The following is a 20,392-nucleotide window of genomic DNA, read 5'->3' on the forward strand; positions in this document are numbered from 1 at the left end:
TAATGTATTTTGAAATTTTGTTGACTCTTTTTTTATCCAAATACTGGATCATTTGTAGCCTTGGTGGCAATCATCGTTATTACGATACTATCAACAGTGTATTTTATTGGGATATTGTTGCATTTGTTTTTCAATCCTTACGATACTATCAACGGTGTATTTTATTGGGATATTATTGCATTTGTTTTTCAATCCAAAAGAATTGGATAGTTATTCGGTACTTTAATATATTAAGTAAAATGGCATTTTTTTTTTAGATTATTAAATATGCATCTAATTTATACACAATAAAAATCCTACACATGGCGAAGTTGACAAAAATCTAATGTATATCAAATTTAAATATCAAAATTTATTATAAAATTTTGGAAAAATTACGTATTATTACCAAAATACCAAATACTTTCCGTTATTACTTGCATGTTATTTTTTTTAACGTCATAACAATTTTTTTTTAAAAAGATGAAACTACCCTTTTTTCCCGATTTTGAAAAGGCAAAAATTAAAAAATTTTGGTTTTTCAAAAACCAAAAAATGCGGTTTTTGAAAAACCAAAATTTTTTCCGTGAAGACTACCCATTTAGCCCCATCATACAAGCATATAGGAGCATTTTTCTTGATATTTTAGGGTTCCAAAAAATTTGTCTCCCACTATAGTATCCTACGAACTTGAAGATATTTGCTCTCAGTCTTGACATGATTAGTACATTTTTTACTCTTGCCTTATACTGTTGATTAATTTTATCATAATTAATACAATATTTTATTTTTATATTAAATATTTGTTGTTTACTATTGAAGTGGACTTTTTTTTTAGGTAAATATTGTTGAAGTTGTTTATTTGTATTAATATTTGTTGTTTATTATTTATTTGTTCTTTATTTTGTGTTTGTATTAATATTTGTTGTTTATTGTTGGTTTGGGTAAATATTGTTTGAACCTGTTTGTTTATATTAATATTTGTTGTTTATTGAATAATTGACTTTTTTAGTAGTACACTATATCACATTTTATGAACCCTAAATTAGTTAGATATATCCTAATTTTCTGTATTCCTCATTCTATTGATTGTCTGTAACACGAATTTTGTTATTCATTTAATGTAGTAGCATTGACAATGGTCATCGAGGGAGTCCAACTGATATTTCGATAGGGGGTCTTTTCAGACGAATCCAGATGACAGATGTGTTGTTTATCAAGGGGGGAAATTGAAGGCTACGAAGTATAATGGAAATCGTTCATTGGAGAAACTAAAACGTCATTTTCGAAAATGACATCATTAGGCTTGAAATAAGGATTCCATATTACTTGTCATATGTTATGAAACCCCATATAAGACAATCAGTCAACAAACAACTATAAATACTTAAAAAAATAAAAAACAATCTATAATAAATTTTGTAGTGTCAAAGTTAACACTAACCTCATTAAGTTTGAGGTTATCTAATTCTTGTCTAATGGGAGGCATCACATTATTTGGATTGCCATAATAATTCTTTGGCTCCCACCTTTTTGCTCTAGGCATATTTGGATAGATACTATGTGGTACGGGCCTTATATGCATAAGGGCAGTGATATCATGCAATAGTTGTATCATAGTATAATGCAACTACACTTCTAGAAAACCATATTTGTGATTTTTGTGTGACCCAAAATTTTGCACACACTCTCTTCATCTCAATAATCAATCAAAAAAAAAAAAAGTTCAATTTTAATCCTAGATATAGTGAAAATGAGTCACCTTTAACAATGAAGCTAGACCATTCATTTGGTGAATTTCAAGAACTTAGCCTTTACAAACTCAAATTTATTTTTTTCTTTTTTATCATTGCTCATCTAATGATAATAAATCCATCTAAAAAGTTTGGAAAAGAAAAAATCCTTCTAAGGCCTATATCTAAGTATCTTATCAAAATGGACGGACTATGTTAATTGGGCTAAAAATATACTTTCTAGGTTGTGTTTTGACACTTTTCTTTTTGTGATTGTTCATTGGAATGAAAATAGTGTATATTCTAAATTTTGGATAAAAAACTTGCCCTAAAATGGTTTTTGAAGATTGTTGCATTATATTACTATACAATCGTTGCATGAAATCACTATCGGGCAGTGATCTCATGCAATAGTTGTATCATAGTATAATGCAACCACACTTCTAGAAAAACATGTTTGTGGTTTTTGTGTGACCCAAAATTTTACACACACACTCTCTTCATCTCAATAATCAATCCTTAAAAAAAAAAAAGTTCAATTTTAATCCTAGATATGGTCAAAATGAGTCACCTCTAATAACGAATCTAGACCACATTTGGTGAATTTCAAGATCTTAGTCTTTACAAACTCAAAATCACTTTTTTTATTTTTTTCATTGCTCATTTTTTGATAACTAGTCTAAACTGTTATGCTTATGTAAGATACGGAAATATAATTTACCTACATAAGAGTGGTTAAACAATTAAAATGTCTTTGTTTGAAAGTACAAACCTTTATGAGGGAACAATACAGATATGTGAGGGCTGCAACACCCAAAGCATATATGTTGGCTTCCTTAATATCCTCAAAGAATTGCAAATACCTCGATGGCACTGTTACCTACGATGAATATGATAAAATAGTGACATTGATGAGGAAGAACAGGTAGGCACGGGTGTACCTAAGAACTTGCACAACGATCAGGTGGCAATTGATGAATTTGGCCTTCAACCATGAGTGCTCAATGACTGCCAAGTTACCTCTAGTGGAGACTTCACCCAATTGGTTTTCTATGAACTCACAGACGTCACTAATTGGACGACATATAACAGGGTCACCATCCACAGCCAGTCTCAAGATCATGTTAGCATCAAATAATGTAGGTGCCATCTCACCAATTTGAACATTGTAATGAAAAGAATTGGTCTCATATCGTCACCTCTTTGTATTGCTTGCGACCAAGGGATGGTCTATTTGACCTAGCCGTATAATAGATAGAGCATCCAATCCAGACACATTCACTAATTGAACTTGCTCATTGGTTGGATGCCAATCGTTTTATTGATGTGTTTTTTCATCAATTCTTATTTATAGTTTTTCCTGAATTACTACAAATAGACAACTTATGGGTCACAATATATATACATGCACTTCCCGTATGATATTTAAACAAACTACAATTTATTAAAAAATAACGAACTAATGGAAACAGAAGATGAATATATGCATATACATGTCATTCCCAAATATAATAGGATGAATGATCTGTATGCAGCTATAGCAAACTAGGGTCCTCAGGATCTCCTGGGTATCCTCCTTCTGGATGGATACGATCCATAATCACTGAAACCCCATGCTTTTGAAAAATGTTCAATACATGCATCATAATTCAAATACAAATTTTCATTTTTAAGCTACTCAATCTATCAACAAGAAAAATCAACCTTTTTCCTAAGATAGCACTATATCTATCAGGAATATGTACTTAAAACGACGTACAAGTGTCAAAGTTAACACAAAAATTTAAGATATAAAATTAGCTTTTTTATTTTTATTTTTTTTATGTTTTATTATTTAAATCTTAGTCCTTATACAACACAAAAAATACTAGCAATGTGCACTGAATCAAACATAACAAAAATCTTAACTTCTCAAAATTCTGTTAAAGGATCTCATATAGGTTTGTCCATAACTATTACATTCTACCTATAAACTTCCATTAAGAAGTTACAATAAGATCTCGTGTTGGAAAGAATAGGATTTAGCAAATCTAAATGGTATACATTACTACTAAGTTCCTACAAGAAAGAAGAAAATAATGACAAGAATAAAAAAAAAAAAACAAATGTGAAATCCCCAAATATCACTCAAACAACCCCAAATTTATAGTTCTAAAAAAACCCCAAATATCACTCAAACAACCCCAAATTTGCAGTTATTAATAACCCCAAATTTACATGCCTAGAAAACCCCCAAATATCACTCAAAACAACCCGAAATTTACAGTTCTTAATAACTCCAAATTTATAGTTCTAAAAACACCCCAAATTTACAGTTCTAAAAAAAACTCCATATTCTTAACTCAATAGAACCTCATATATAAATTTGTAGTTCTAAAATAATCTCCCAATTTAGAGTTCTTAAAACCCCAAATATCACTCCAACAAATTGTCATGTTTATACAACTGTGAAATCCGTTGAATAAACCAATCGACATTATACATACCATAAATCAAAATCTTATACAATTTAAATTTCTAAAAAACGAACCACAAATTATTATATACATACCTTTACTACAGATCTAAAATCCATCAAATGCCTTCAAAATCCGTCAAATGTTATTAAAATCTGTAAAAAAGCCGTCACTTCAAATATAACCAAAGATATAGAATGGGATTTCTTGTGAGAGAGGAAGAAAGAGAGAAAAAATTGCAGAGGGAAGAGAGTAAACCCAAAGGTCGTGTGGTGAGATAGAAGTAGGGTTTGAAGGGTTTAAATATCGGGCTGCATAATTTCGGTTTTCAAAGACCAAAACTGGCTTGATTTTGGTTTTTCAAAAACCGAAATTAAAAAAATAATTGGGTTTTAAAAAACCAAAAAAGGGTAGTTGCATCTTTTTTTAAAAATTCATTATGAAGTGAAGAAAATGGACATGCGAGTAATAACGAAAAGTATTAGGTATTTTGGTAATAACGGAAACTAAAACGGATATTTACATAATTTTCTTTAAAATTTAATATATTTAAGAGAAAAATGACCATGATCCCCCTCCCCAAAACATCCATCCCTATTAGCCTTTTGGATTCGCCAAAATCACTTGAACCCACTCAAACTTAAAATTTTGGGACTGTTAGCCCCCTAATTATATTTTTTTTTGTTTTTTTTTTTTACAAATTTGATGTTTTTATTTTACAAAATGTCCCTTTTTTTTTCCGTTGCCTAAAACTAATCTTACCTTCGTGGATCCCACTCTATAAATTTAGACATGAAGAAAAATGAATTTTTCTTTGATATTATGGCCTATTTTACAATTATATCAATATCGATATTGTTTGAGCTTGAAAAATGATTAACCAAGATATTTGCTACTATTGTTAATGGTTATTATTATTTATTTATTTAAAAACTTTATGAAAATACATATAAGAGATGAAATATTTAACAATTAATATATTATTGTTGCTATTATTATAATTATTATTTAATTATAATAATTATAAATTATTATCGTCAATAAAATTTGTATATCAAGTTAAAAAAAATAAAAATAAAAATGGAAGACTAATGTATGTGGGTTTGGCATTTTTTTAAACAAAGAGATCAAACTTGTGCAAAAAAGATAAAAGAAAAACATACTTAGGGGCTACTGGTCCCAAAGTTTTAAACTTGAGTGGGTGGAAAGGATTTTGGTCAGACACTTTCCCTATATTTAATTACATATTCATTATCAAGTCCTTATAATGCTCCCCTAAAGATAGTTTTAGGCAAATGACATCGCTTTTCGAATGCATATTGCTATTCTTGCTTTCAAAATACATACATGTTATTATCAGAATTATTATCATCACAATATCGGAGGTCGTAAAATATCCTGATAAATTCATTTTACCCTGATTTGTCTGAGTTATTATCAACAATAGAATCTATCCAGAAAAATAATTGTTTAAATAGAGTTGCCACTACGTTTGCAGCTAGTTTCTTTGTATATGTAGGCACGTATTATGACTAATACATGCCTCGTACATAACAAAGGAGGAAGTTTTACCCTCATCTCAAACAAATAAAAGAGCTATCTTATGTAGAGATGCACAAATGCCATTATAATGGAATATAGAGGAGCCCTAGCATACAACTATGAATTGCTAATCCCTATGATTCATTATTTTGTGTTGGATTTGGAGTCGGCTCCTTGTAGCTCTAAAGACCTTCATGGAATTTTCGACATTCATAGTGGTAGAAGGCAAATAAAAGAGGTCTTATAAGATATAGATAAAGTTGGTTAGGAGGAATATTATCCAAAATATAAAAGATTACTACTTTTTAAGATAGGATCCCCGCATAGGACATTCCTATATAAAATTATAAGAGATAGAGGAAAACATTTCCTCCAAATAAAAGAATTTGGTATCACATCTGTCCAAAACAATTCTTCTCTATCTATACCCAAAGCCCTATTTGTATATCTCTCCTCGTGGTCTACCCTCCCTCCATCTAAAGATCCAATAGCCCAAAAATACGAGGTTATTCATTAAAGATTTATACTGCTTGAGATTGATGTATAACTAATTGGCCGTTAGGATTGTTAGTATTTAGTGAAGCCGGTAAACAAGAGCATCAACATCTACATTGTAAATAAGAATATTATCTAAATAAACTACCACAACCTTACCAATAAAAAGTTGTAATACTTGTGTCAGTCATGTTCATGAATGTCTTAGGTATATTTGATAGACCAAGAGGCATCACCAACTATTCATATAACTGCATCTCTTTCTTAAAAGCAATCTACCATTCATCATTGTGTTAGCAAATTTGATGGCAGCCATTTTCAGCTTGAGGTTCATTTATGGTGGGATACTGACTATTGAAGCCAGAGTAGCTAGGGTATTTGTGAATTTATTGTTTGCCCTAGACAAATGTTGGAAAGTGATTTTTTGAAATTTCTTATCAGACAGTCAACCTTTTCATGATAGGGAATCGGGTTTTCCTCTCGAGCCTTCCATACCCCTTGAATATGATTTATTACCAATTGGAAATCACCACTGACCCACAATCTTTTGATTCAAAGTTCAATGGGATTTTCAAGACATGTTATCAAGCCTACTCTGCAATGTTGTTTGTGCATTGGAAATTAAGTCTCACGGTGGTGTGCATTAAAATCCTTTTGAGGAGCATAGGATGATACATACGTCGGACCCGTATTCATTTCTAGCGTTGTTGAAGTGGAGTTCCCAAGTTGGATCCTCTATCTCAAAGAGGTCTTCATTGGGTAGGTCAGTGTTGACCGGTGCATTGTCAGGAATCACTTGTTCACCTAAGTAGGTCGCAATCGCTTGTCCCTTGATAGATTTTGGATGACATATCGATCCCCAAATCACTTTGAAGCATGCATCATTTAGTTATCAGTTCATTGAGGATCAGATTCTCGATAATGTATTTCAATGGGTCCATGCTTGAAATGAGTTTAATGGAATGTGATAAAACATAATACCTCCGTTTTTGAATTACCCATTGTTATATGTTATTTTTGATGTACTTGTATCCTTGAGGCGAATAAGGAGAGAGCTAGTAGTAACTTGGTCCCGCCGGTACCAAAGACACTGCTAGGTCATGAGAATACTGCAACAATAAGTCTAAAACTGGATCACCTCTAAAGAGGTGTCAGAATGGCTTCAAAATGCATGAAGGGGTAGTTTAAGATACCCTAAGAATAGTCAAAATGTTTCATCACGGTCTAATTACTTGGTTTTCAAATCCAGTTTCTATCATGCTAAAAATACCCTACAACGCCCTCATGCTCATTTCACAGCTTCGCCCGTGTCTAATCCAACACCCCTCCACATGCGCCTAACCCAACACTCTCCTACCCCTGCACTACTACTCTCTGCTACACATCCTCGCCTTTGCGCCTAGGCTTAGAACTCTTGTCGTCACTCATTCGCATCGCCCTCTTGCATCCGCGACGAACATCTCTATTTATACACCCCCATGTTTTCACCCTTGTAGACACCCCATTTTTAAAACTGGCAAATTTTGTGATATTCTTGAACCCTTAGGACCACACTATCCCAGTCAATCCCTAAACCATAGACCACCGTAGTCCATAGTACTTGCCCTGTAATCCAGAATCCTACAGAATGCCCTATTTTAGTAAAAAAATTATTACAAATAGCAAAACGCCTCGCTTTAACCCAACTTTTGGACGGCAGAATCATAAGAGCCCATAGATCAGCCCAGAAAGGAATCAATCAATTTTGGGCAGACTTGGTCTAGGAGACACCACCAGTGTTGTTGGGGTGACACCACCAGTGTCATTGGGGCGACACTAGTAGTGTCGCCCAGCCCAGACTGACAAAATCATATGATTTTGGCAGGCAGCATTTTGATAACCCCAAAATCACCCCAGACGGGAATCTACTGATTTTGAGTAGATTTGATCTGGGTGATGCTCCAAATGTCGCCCAGACCCGACTGCCTCAAAATAGTAGTTTCCGCATACCAACACCTCTCGGATCATTTTTAGCCAGGTTCAATGAACCTGGACCATTTTGGCATGGGTGAGGCTCCTAGAGTCGCCCAATCCTTGGACCACCAAAACGGCAGTCGAGGCTAAGAAATCTTCTAGTTGGGGCATGTTACACATTTCAAATGATTTTTAGCTTATAAAATGTCATTTCAAGATCATTTTAGGGTAGACCCTTGAGACTCTTAAACTCTAGAGACCCTTTAGACTTGAATAGCTCTTGTACCTAGAAAAACTTAGGGATTATGTGACCTTAAAAAAACCAAGACTTAAGAAAACCCTAGCTTTATGCCACTTGCAACCCTTAGATCAACGAAATCCATCCAACCAAGCCAAGGCTTGATCAAAACCTAAAGAGAGACAAAGAGAACACACGACATAAACTTAGTATGTTCTGATACGAGTGAGGTCTCGAAGCCTTGAGAGTCCCGGGCCAACTGGCCCGATCTGGTACATTTTTAATCTTTCTTGTGCTTTTTATGTTTTTGTTTCTTTTGTATATTTTTGTTTATTTTAATAGAATTAAATTAGTTTTATTGCTTTTTATATCGTATTTCATATTTGGAATCAATGCTGGCTCTGCCACTGATCTGAGAGCAAATATGCTCACTTATGAGTAGATCTGAAATTGGATCAAAATTTGATTGTTCCACTTTCGATCATTTTTTTAAAAAAATTAGTTTGTGGTGTTCAGATCTGAGGGATCTTCATCAGGAGATCTCTCCGAATTGCATCGTAAACAGTTTGGCATCCACCATGAGGCAGTTCGAGCTTGATGCAAACCTCAAAATATGTGTTTTTGTTTACTGTTTTTCCAAAATAGTCCCAAGTTCAGCTGTAACCAGAACCCAGGGTTTCTACGGTTGCGAAACCCTGTCTGTCTTGAGCTACTCTCCTTGTGTTGTCTAGCTAAGCGACGTTCCCTGTGTCGCCGAGGATCAGAGGTCCCAAAAAAATCTCAAGACCCCACAACCATGGGCCAAGACCTTTTCTCTTACTGCTCACCACTTTTGAGGCCAAAATAAAATTTTAAAGATACAAAAAGAATATTTTCTTGAGGCATGTCTTTCTTATATGTGCTTTCTGGATTTCATTTTATTTTAATTAATTTTGATGAAAACCATGATCTCCCTACTTTATCATTCTTAGTTTAACTCCGCTTCATTAAAAACCAACATATATATATATATATATATATATATATATATATATATATATATATATATATATATATATATATATATATATATATTGAGGGTTGCTTGCACCCTCCTCAAATTGCAACCGGATCGAGTCACCCTTAACTCGGGCTGCACTCAACTATGCACGGACTGTGCCTGGTTTCACTATTTTGATTGAACACCTTCTCAGGTGTTGCTTACCTCATACTTGAATTGTGCTTTTGGGTTGGTCAAGACTCCGACTCAAAGTGCACCTCACTAGGCACGATTTGTGCCAAGTGCGCACTTTTCTTTCTTGCATTGTGAGTTTGCCTGTTTGCTATTTTCTTTTCACTTGCATACTTGTTTACTCACTCTTGCACACAATGGACCGGGGAAGCCCGGGAAACCAACAAAAGTTATCGAAAACCCCCAAAACCCGCCATTAACTGTCGTGAGGGGAACCTAGCATTGAGAGCCGAGGCTGTTGGGATTCACATAACTTTAACTGTGAGCGCCCCTCTGTAATCCTTAACCTCAAAGCAACTCCACACATAGTAGGACCAGGTTGATTCCTTTAACAGGTGACCAGGACCTACGTGAGGACTTACTCAGCCTAACCACATTTCAATAGTTAGGAACCCACTCAGACCGAGCCTACCCATAGTTTAGGGCAAAGGTTTCGAGTGTATTTTTTACTTATCTCAATTGCTTAGTCTTACATCTCATTCCAGATCCACTTCTAGTCCGAGCTGAAACCTTATAGTCCAAGTCTAGGATTGTGTTCAGCCTAGCCCAGGTCCGAACCAGGTTAACACCTAGGTCTGAACCTAGGCCCCCTTTTGGTCCGAGCTAAGGCTTGTGTCTAACCCAACCTTGATCCAGTCCGGGTGAACACCTGATTTGATATTCAAAACCCTCTAGGTCCAAGCTCAAGCTTGTACCCAGCTCAGCCTAGATTCGAACCAGGTTCATACTCAGGTCTAAACCTAGACCCCCTCTCGATCCAAGCCAAGACCCGTATCCATCTAGTCTAGATCTCAGTTTAGGTCCTAGCCTAGGTCTAAGAATAGAATTGCCTCTAAAACTAGACTAGGCTCATTGTAGTTTAGAGTCTAAATCAAAACCCATTAAGTCTAGTAAGACCTCGAGTCTAGGACCTAACTCTGGCCTAAACTTAAAGTTATTCATGGGACTAGGTTGGGCTCACCTCTGTTCAGATTTCAAACTAGTCCATCAAGTCTAGCTAGGTCACTGTCTAGGTCAGGCCCTAAATCTAGATCCAAGGTTCAAATAGAGAGAGTCACCATGTCGGTTACCCAAGGTGACCATGATGATTATTCTACAGCCGACTCCAAACCTAATCTTCCAAAACCTAAAGACTAGTATGCCATAATCCCATGGGGTTAATGTCAGAACCCAGGTTCATCCATTTTTAGGCACCCAAGTCTTCAATTAGAAGTAGAATCTCAAGGATCAACCCCTAATCCTGAGATTTGTGTAGCCCAAAAAGCTAGCTCCGCCCTAAAGACTTTGAATAGTCATGGGGTCCGACCTGAGGTTGTCCTGTGAGGGCTCTTAGGTAACCAAAGTAGGAGTCGAGCGAGGGAAGAAGTTCATGCAGTATCAAATGCTCATTCCCATAACTCGAACCAAGATAACCCCGAGGTACGGCGGTCTCGAAACCAAGACCCACCTGGGTCATGCGAAACAGAGGTATCGATTTGAATCGACCCTTAGGTGATGTAGGTGTCCAAGCTGCCCTTCAAAATTTAGTTGACCAAGGCTACACTGTTCAAGCCCCAGCACATGTGTCGATCCCAAACCAACTTAGTGCTATAGCCCATAAGAGAACCGAGTCAACTGATTCTTCAGTTGGTCCCATTAGTCCATCCGGTCCAACAGACCGTGTAATTTCCGCAGCCGGTGGCGACACCTATGGGACAATCCATCCCTCAGGCACAGGTATACTAAATCGCCCCGGTGATTGCAGCTCATCAACCTCAGGTCCTTGCAGGCCAATACATATCCCAAGCCTTGACTCATCAGTCTACACTTAGGAACCTGCCAACGGGTGGGCCTACTGTCATGCCGAATACCTAATACGAAGGCACCGTGAGTGAAATGCAAGACATGCTTGTAAGAATGGGCATTCACGAAGTTTTACCCCCCAAGGCCTATGTTCATGAGACCCTTGGAGGCATGGAGGACATTCCCTTTAGATTCGTCATCCCGGAATTCCGAAACAAATTCAATGGAAAGAGTAATCCTGATGCCCATGTCAACGCATACCTCCTCTCCGTTCGAGTTTTGCGAGAAATGCCAAATCAACTGAAGGCCTTATTTTTGCAAACATTGTCCAACGAGGCTCTGAACTAGCATCCAAGAATGATGTGTACTCAACCACACATCACTCTAGATGAAATTTTCAATCTATTCGTCTCTCACTACTGTGGATTGACACCAAGGCCTCTCTTCCTGGGTGAACGCAGTGCAACAAAACAAAATCCAAGAGAATCCTTTGAGGACTTCATCAATCGATTTCGTGAGGCGCTCTCCCTTAGTGAACTCAGTGCAACAAAACAAATCCAAGAGAATTCTTTGAGGACTTCATCAATTGATTCCACAAGGAGGAGATGCGGGTCATTGAATATCAACTCATAGACCCGACCAAGATCTCCATGGCCTTAGAAAATGATACTCTCAAATACAACAACGTCTTCAACCAAGGTCTTATCCCCTACTCTTTTGACTCCATGATTGAGCAGCTGGCATGCCACGAAAGGGTCAGAGGAAAACCTCTTAGCACTAGACCCAAGAACAAATCCATAACCACTCCCCAAAACAAGATAAATAAGAACAACGAGGGGAATACTTCCGGTCAGGTTAATGAAATTGTTATTAATGAGCCGGCTCAAGGTTCAGCTGCTTAGCGCAACTATTAGAACCAAAATTACAGGGGTCGGCTTGGAGCCAATGCTCAAAATAACAACCAAAAGAGAGATGATAATTTCACTCCTTGCAAAGACCCATTAGAAAAAATTCTTGGAGGGGGGGGGGGAATATATCACTGTCCCACCGAAAAATCAGCCTGTTGAAGAGCATAATCAAAAGATGGGTATCTTCACAAATCCTCTTCTTAAAAGTACGGGCACAATGGTCATAAGATGGAAGCCCAGAACAATCCGAAAGGGAAAGTTGTCATTTACATGATCGAGAATGGAGATGAATAAGAAAAGCGGGGCTCATTTCATATTCCCTTATGGTCACCACCTCCAAGAACCCCAAGAGGTCCTATTCGGTCTTCTAACCTTTACCTCAAAACCTTGACGACCCACCTAAGTGGGACCAATATGATGAGGATGAAATGTTAGAAATTGATGTGGTCCCGATCAATGAGAAGGGATCGTCCTCCAATCAAGTGGCCAACGCCCCAAAGTTCCCCATTACTCTCGTAAGGCCAGATCCTATAAAACTTCAGGCAAGTGAGGTAGATTCCTTGACCCGAAGAGGCCAAGTTTTCAAGCCCATTAGATTGATGGCCGATACCCTCGAGGAGAGAATTAGAGGAACCTCTGAGCCTAAGCAACCGACTAATACCATGAATAACGAACCCCACAAAGAATCTCAAAGATCCGCAACCACCTAAGATCTATCAGCTCACCTCAGGAAGATCCAGCCTCAGATCTCCATCTTGGAGCTGCTTAATAACTCATCGACGCATAGGGCCCAGATTGAGAAAGTCCTTGCCAAGATGCACATCCCAAGAAACACACAATTGGATTAGTTGTGCAAAATGATCAACCAACTGATGGCACCAACACCGATCGTGTTCATGGACGATGACATTCTGACTAGCTTCAACCGCTTTCACATCCAACCATTGCACATCACCGTTTTCATGCAAGGGTATGAGATACGGAGGGTACTCATGACAATGGGGCATCCATAAACATATGCCCTATAAAAAAGGGTGAAGCAGATAGGCAAGAGCTTGGATGACTTTGAGCCGTGTCAGCTCAATATAGCTGCATACGATGGGACCAAAAGACAAACTGAAGGCATATTGCCTCTCACTCTCAAGATTGGCTATGTCGTCTACGTGATAAATTTTTATATCTTGGACATAAAACCCTCATTCAACATGCTGCTAAGAAAGTTGTAGTTGAATGAAAATCTGGTGGTGGCCTCTACACTCCATCAGTACCTCAAATTTCAAACTAAGAACAGCGTCGCTAAGGTATGTGCTGAACTTTCTTCTCTTTCAAGCTCTAATATAGATAACGAAAAGCTAGTCGTGGGAGTCGAGCTCGGAGAAATCCGCTTGTTTCGTTAAAGTAAGCTAATTGCATCACCTTACACTTAGAGGCCAGCAACCTTGTTCCTCAAATTCTGCAAACTTTCGCATTGATGGAAGACACCATCTAATGTCAACATCGATACGGTTTCGGGTCCCTCGAGGCTTGGCACATGCTCTTCTTCTAAGGCTTCCAACCAGGCCAAGGCTTGGGAAGTCAAGGGCAAGGCATAACAGAGGCTATCTTTGAATCACCCCTAGCCAAAATCGAAAAAGGGGATCGAAGAGGACTTGGGTGTTCTCTCACCTTATTTCAAAGCCAGATGAAGCCTTTATGCCATCCGAGCTTTGTATCTGGAGTCATTCAAAGCCTCGACGCTCTCGATGCTCGTCCTTCAAAATGGCCAAAGGGGTCCTTAATTCCCCAATGGTGGAGGATTCTTCTTCAACACCTCAGCACACATAAGAATTGAGAATTGAAGACATTTCCGCTGACTTGGATTTGAAAGTATACACAATGGCTCTGACACAACCAACGTGTTCATTCATCTGTTCGAACCCAAGGATGGAATTGGTCAATCACTTCCCTATCTTGAGAATCACTGGAGGCCTACCAGCAACACCTTCAAGTCTCTGTGCCAAAAATTGGATAGGCACAGGGTGGTTTGGTCCCCAACATATCGCTTGCGAGTCCTACGTCTCTTGTGATATTTCAAAAACCTGTGAAAATAAGAAATACGATAAAAATGATGATAAGGAAAAAGAATTTTAAAAAACGGGAAACACTCCGAATAGTCCATTAATGGTGCAAAACACCCAAGATGACTAATCATATAACCTGGATGAAGATTAAGAGAACCAAGAGTCCGAAGAAATCCCTCAACCTGAGGAACTCACTTCCTATGTTGAGCAGTTCAAGAAGAGATTTGATGGTGACCCAATGGCTACCATCGAAGAGACAATCGACGTCAACCTAAGAACCAAGAAGGATCTAAGGTTAACCAAGATTGGAACCTGAGTAGCAGAAAAACATGATTTCCTTTCTCAAGGAGTATCGTGATGTCTTCGCCTAATCATACGATGATATGCCAGGGTTAGATTCCACATTGGTGCAACATCACCTAGTATTCAATAAAGGGACAAGGCCAGTAAGGCAGAAATTTCGAAGGCAAAAGACCCACTTCGAGCTCAAAATCAAAGAAGAAATCGTTAAACTGCTAAAGGAAAAATTTATTACCCTTGTCGATTACTCAGAATGGTTGGTCAATATAGTAGTTGTACCCAAGAAAGATGGGAGGATCCGAGTGTGTGTCGACTATAGAGACCTCAATAAGGCATGTCCCAAAGACAATTTCTCATTACCAAACGTATATGCCTTAGTCGAGGACACTTTCGGGCACGAGATGTTGTCATTCATTAATGGTTTCTCAAAATACAACCAGATCCTCATGGCAGAAGAAGACCAAACCAAAACATCGTTCATATGCAATGGGGAACCTACTGCTACTGTGTCATACCCTTTAGCCTAAAAAATGCAGGGGCAACTTATCAACAATCAATGACTAGCATCTTCCACAACTTAATGGACACCATCATGGAAGACTATGTCGACGACATCCTGGTCAAGTCAATTTGGCAAATCCACAAAAATGTGCATTTGGAGTTGAATCTAGCAAATTACTAGGCTTTATAATAAGCCAAAGGGGCATTGAGGTGGACCCGTCTAAAACACGGGCCATCACTAAAATTCCCCCTCCCCAGAACATCAAAGAAATTAGTGGTCTTTAAGGTCGCATACAAGTCATAAGGCGTTTTATCTCACAACTGGCATACAAGTGCGCACCCTTCAATAAGCTTCTTAAGAACGATAACATATCATATGGGTGGTTGGGTGCCTCAATCTCGTCGGGTCGTACGATCGCGGGAGGACCCAGATTTGGGTTTGGCTCGAGATCGCTCTGTCAGAACCACGGTGCATGAGGTGCACGTGCTGGCAGGATACCAACCAATGAGAGAGGATTATGTGATGTGAGGCACAACTTACCTCACTACATGTTTGTGACATGCTAAGGCGTTTCGCATGGGCGGACTCTTAGATCACAACGGAAAGCCCCCAGCCTGAGGCTAGTTCAAATCTAGCCTCCTTGCTTGCACTCTACGGCTCATGGACACACACTCATGAGATGGCCAGACAAGTGGGTCAAAAGACCTTGACTTGTCATTAGAGGGTATATATGTGAAAAGATGAGGTGGTATGAGATTGTTTGTTGATTTGACAGCCTTTCGATGCGGCCATGTCAAATAGATTCATATCTACTAAATAAATAAATAAATGTAACAAAATGGTATGGGTGAGATGATAGTAGAAGAGGTAGCATGAGGGTTAGAGAAGTAGAGAGTATCGAGAGGAGGAGTTTTAAGAAGAGAGAGAAGAAGAAAATAAAATGAACAAGAGGGAGGAGAGAGAGAGTGTGTGAGAAAGAGAGAGAAGAGATAGAGAAACGGGGAGAGAGTAAGAGAGAGAGGACAGGGAAGAGAAAGCGAGGGTAAGAGAGAAAGAAGAAAATAGAGAGAGAGGGAGAGAGAATCGGGAAGAGAGAGGGAGAGAGAGGGAGAGAGAGAATGGGGAAGAGAGAGAGTGAGAGAGAGGGAGAGATTGTGAAAGAGAGCAAGAGAGAGAAAATGAGGAATGGAGAGAGAGGAAGAGAGAAAGAGAGAAGGAAGAGAGAGAGGGAGAGAGAATGGGGAAGAGAGAGTGAGAGAGAAAGAGATAAGGAAAGAGAAGGAGCGAGAGGGAGAGAGGGGGAGAGGGAGAGAAAGCAAGAGGAAGAGAGAAAGCGAGAACGAAGATAGGGAGAGAGAGAACGGGGAAGAGAGAGTGAGAGAGAAAGAGAGAAAGAAAGAGGAGCCAGAGGGAGAGAGAGAGAAAAAAAGGGAGAGAGAGAATGGGTAAGAGAGAGGGAGTGAGAGAGAAAAAATAAAAAGAGAGGGAAAGAGAGAGAAAAAGAGAGTAAGAGGGAGAGAAAGAGGGAAAGAGAGAGAAAAAGAGAGTAAGAGGGAGAGAGAGGGAAAGTGAGAGAAAAAGAGAGTAAGAGGGAGAGAGAGAGGGAAAGAGACTAAGAGGAAGATAGAGTGAGAGACAAAACGAGAGAAAGAGAGAGAAAGAGGAAGATAGAAGGCATGAGGGAAAGGGGAAGAAGAGAGGGGAATCGATGGCTTAGCTGCTGGCTCGGTTGAGTGAGAAGGAGTGGAGAGAGAGAGAGGGAAGAAAGAGAGGGAGTCGCTGGCTCGATCGAGAGGGAGGAGAGTAGAGAGAAGAAGAGCGGGGAGCCTACAGCTAATCAAGGGAGAGAGAGGGGAGAAGAGAAAGGGAGCTAGAGGATTATCCTTTGGCTTGGTTGAGTGAGAGAAAGAGGTGAATAGAGAGGGCAGAGAAAGAGAGGGAGACGGTGGCTCAGCTACCGACTCGATTGAGTGAAAGAAAGAGGAGAAGAGAGAGACTGAGGAGAAAGAGAGAGAGAAGGGGATAGAGAAGGATCTAACAGCTTGACTGGTGGCTCGGTTGAGTGAGAGAAAGAGGAGAAGAGAAAGATGAGAGAGAAAGAGAGAGAAGGGGAGAGAGAACGAAGAGAAGAGGGAAGAAGAGAGAGGAGAGAAAGAAAGAGAGAAGAAAGTGGGTGGCGGCTTAGCTGCTAGCTCAGTTGAGTGGGAGAGAGAGGAGAAGAGAGAGTGGGGAGAGAAAGAGAGAGAGAAGAAAGCGAGCCGACGGCTTAGCCATCGGCTCGGTTAGCCGTGAGAGAGAGAAAGACAGAGATAGTGAGAAGAAAGAAAGAGAAAAAGAGAGGAGGAAAGAGAAGAAGGAAAGAGAGGGAGAGAATGGAGGGAGAAGAGAAGAAAAAAGAGAGAAAAGAGAAGGAGAGAGAAAAGAGGAAGAGAAGGAGAGAAAAGAGAGAGAAAGGGAGAAAGGAAAGATAGAGAGAAGAGAGAGAAAGAAGAAGGGAGAGAAAGAGGGAGAAGAGGGAGAGAGAGAGGAGAGAAGAAAGCAGGTCGTCGGCGTAATTGTCGGCCCAAGTAGAGAGGAAGAGAGAGAGAAGGAGAGAAGAGAAGGGAGAAGAGAGAGGAGGCTGGTGGCGTAACTGTAGGTTAGACTGAGAGAAAGAGAGAGAGATGGAGAGAGGAAGGGTGAGAGGGAAAGAGAGAGAAGAGAGGGAGAGAGAAAGAAGAGGAAATAAGGGGAGACAGAGGGGGAAAGCAAAGAAGAGAGAGAAGAGAGAAGGAAGAGAGAGGAAGAGAGGAGACACTAGCCTAACAAAAATTTGGCAGCACCCCCCCAACAAACTAGACTTCTTACCAAAAAGGTGCCCGGCCAATCCAAGGCATCCCGGGGGATGCTCAGGGAACTGAACTGTGGAATGTACCCAAGCTAGATGAACCCCAACAGAGCTTCCTTCCATGCAAAACTGAAATCCATTCCGCCTTCGGAGCCCTCATTTTGGTGGGCAAGGGAGAAAGAGTGAGAGAAAGAGAGAAGAAAAAAAAGAGAGAGAGAAAGAGATGGCTGCCGACCCGGTTTCTCATGAAAAAAAGAGAGAGAGAGAAAGAGAGAAGAAAAAGAGAAGAGAAAGAGGCATTACCTAACTTGGCCCTCAAAGCGAACCGAGGGCTCGGTTGGGAGTGGAAAGTTCTAAGTGGGAAGTGAGGGGTCCTAGGTTAGAAATGGGAAGTTCCAAGTTGGAAGTGAGGGTTCTATGTTAGAAGTGAGAAGTTCCAAGTTGGAAGTGAGGGGTTCTAATTTGGAAGTGGGAAGATCCAAGTTGGAAGTGAGGGGCTATAAGGGAAAGTGGAAAGTTCCAAGTTGGAAGTAAGGGGTTCTAAGTTGGAAGTGAGGGGTTCTAGGTTGGAAGTGAGAAGTTATAGGGGTAGTGACTTGTGGGGAAAAGTTTTCTTTCTCCTCTATTTAGGGAAAAAGGGTAGAGAAAATATTACAAACAATGGGACACTCAAGCCAATTTTTGAGCTTATGGGGAACCTCTCATAAGCTTTCATTAGCCTGCTTACAATTGATCATGCATGTGTATTTATATCATCCCCTTGAAACAAGGGTGGATGCTCAAAAATAAAAGAAATTACATTTTTCTTGATTTAATTTTAATCCCATATTTTGGGCAAAATGATGACCCACAATATTTTAAATGACAAGATAGTCCCCAAACAGTGCCCTTGAACCATGATGATCTTTTGGGGTTCATTTCGGGTCTTTACGATGACCTTCTGGTGAAAAGAATGACGCGAAAGCGATGACCTTGGTGAGGGGATCGTTTTGATATGTCTTTTGACCCGTGAATCGAAGTTTCGAGTCTTCAATGAAATCCGGTAAGAGATGACAAATTTGCATTCTTAGATCTTAGATTTTGCTCGTTTCTTATTGTTTTGCTTCGATTTTTCTATCGTAGAACGACGAGGAAGTCGCCACGATCATTTGGTGACAAGAATGGCTTGATTTGATCACCGAATCATCATTTCCAAATTGGGGAACTTGTCGGAATATGTATTCTGATTGCCGAAAATGCCTCTTGGTGCCTTAAAATACAACCCTTCCAGTCGTTCATCACATGTGATGCTTAGATTGGATCGAAGCCCTCGACCTTTGGTCACAGTGGACCCACTTTCGAGCTAATCTGACATCGGGATTTCGTGATGTGGCAGTTTGATCAAAGGGATCTCCTTCTTCCAAAAATCTATTACACATGAGTTTTCTTAAGCGACTTCTCTATAAGATTTCTCCTGGGCCGTGTTATGGTCGTGCCACATATCAATAGGTGCGAGTCGACGAGATGAAGATCCTTGTGAAAGTTTGAGCTTGATCTGACTTAAGACGAAAGAGTTATGACCCTTCAAAAGTGATCTCGAAATCACATTACATAGTTTTTATAAATGGAAACTGGTTCACTAAGGGTGCACCAGAATTATGTGTGCAAGTTGGCCACATAATGGTCTAGAAGCGTCCGTTTGAAATTTGGTATATGAGGGTTTTTGGACCTTCTGAATTCAATGAAAGTGGTCTGGTAATCATATGAAGCTATGGTAATAGGGTTGTAGTTATAGGGTGAATTTTTAGCATGTCAGGGGCCGCAACTGAAAACCGGTTTTACCTATGATCTTCCTTAACATCGTCGGATTGCGAAGAAACTTGACGAGTGTTCTTAGGGAGTGAAATGCCGCCTCCTCATGCTTTTTGGGACTTATCTATTGCTTTTCAATAATGCGGTCCTGGTCAAGGTTTATTTCAATAGTGCTTCCATGACCCACAGGCATTTTGGTACGTGTGGGCTTAGGTAGCGATAGGCTTCCTCCTTATTTGCCTCGGGGATACAAGTATTGAAAAATACCTTAAAACAATGCGACAATTAATGTCAAGAGGCGTTCGACCAAATCAAAGAGTACATAACCAAATCTCCTGTCCTTAATCCGCTTAATCCAAACAAACCCATGTTCTTATACATATTAGTAACCGACAAAACCATGGGGTTGATATTAGGACAATATGATGACCATGGAAAAAAATAAATCATGTACTATATCAACAAAACCATAGTCGACTACGAGACGAGATACACAGATGTGGAGAAGTAATACGTAACGATTGTGTGGGCTATGTAGAAATTAAGACACTATGTCTTATCTCATAGAGTCAAGCTCATCTAAAAAATAGATCCA

The sequence above is a fragment of the Amborella trichopoda genome, chromosome 12 (genome assembly GCF_054954075.1).
Source record: "Amborella trichopoda isolate Santa Cruz 75 chromosome 12, AtrichopodaSantaCruz75HAP2 v2.0, whole genome shotgun sequence".
NCBI lineage: Eukaryota > Viridiplantae > Streptophyta > Magnoliopsida > Amborellales > Amborellaceae > Amborella > Amborella trichopoda.